Source organism: Chroicocephalus ridibundus, chromosome 5 (assembly GCF_963924245.1).
Source record: "Chroicocephalus ridibundus chromosome 5, bChrRid1.1, whole genome shotgun sequence".
Lineage (NCBI taxonomy): Eukaryota > Metazoa > Chordata > Aves > Charadriiformes > Laridae > Chroicocephalus > Chroicocephalus ridibundus.
In genome coordinates this window covers 41,825,147-41,825,632 of record NC_086288.1, presented here as the reverse complement: position 1 = coordinate 41,825,632, position 486 = coordinate 41,825,147, and positions in this window count along the sequence as shown.

The window sequence follows — 486 nt, the reverse complement described above, 5'->3', positions numbered from 1 at the left end:
GAGTTGGATGCTGTAATCCCGTTACGAATATAACCCTGCGGAGACACCAAGCATAGCATTTCTCTGAAGCACGGCATTTTGATTTTCAAGATTATCCAAACAGGTTGGCTTTTCCCCCTTTCCTGCAGCCCCTGCTCCCGCAGACATCTCCGATGCGAACAGACAGCCGTGCGCATCCCGCCGGCCGGGGCTCCCGCCGGACCGGCGGCTCCGCAGGGGCAGCGGGGACGGCGGGGTGACACCCCCCCGCCTCCACCCCAGCGGCCCCGCAGCCGCCCGCTCGTTTCACGCCCCGCCGCCTCGCCTCCAGCCGCCCCACGGCACCCGCCAGCCCCGTGGCGGCGGCCCGGCCCCTGCCTCGCCCCGCCGGGCCCCGGGCACTGCCGCCCCCCCGCCGCGTCCCCCCTCCCGGGCCCCGGGGCCGCCCCCCGGCCCGGCCCCGAGCATGCTCAGTGCCGCCCTGACCTACTTTCCCCTGCCGGAGCC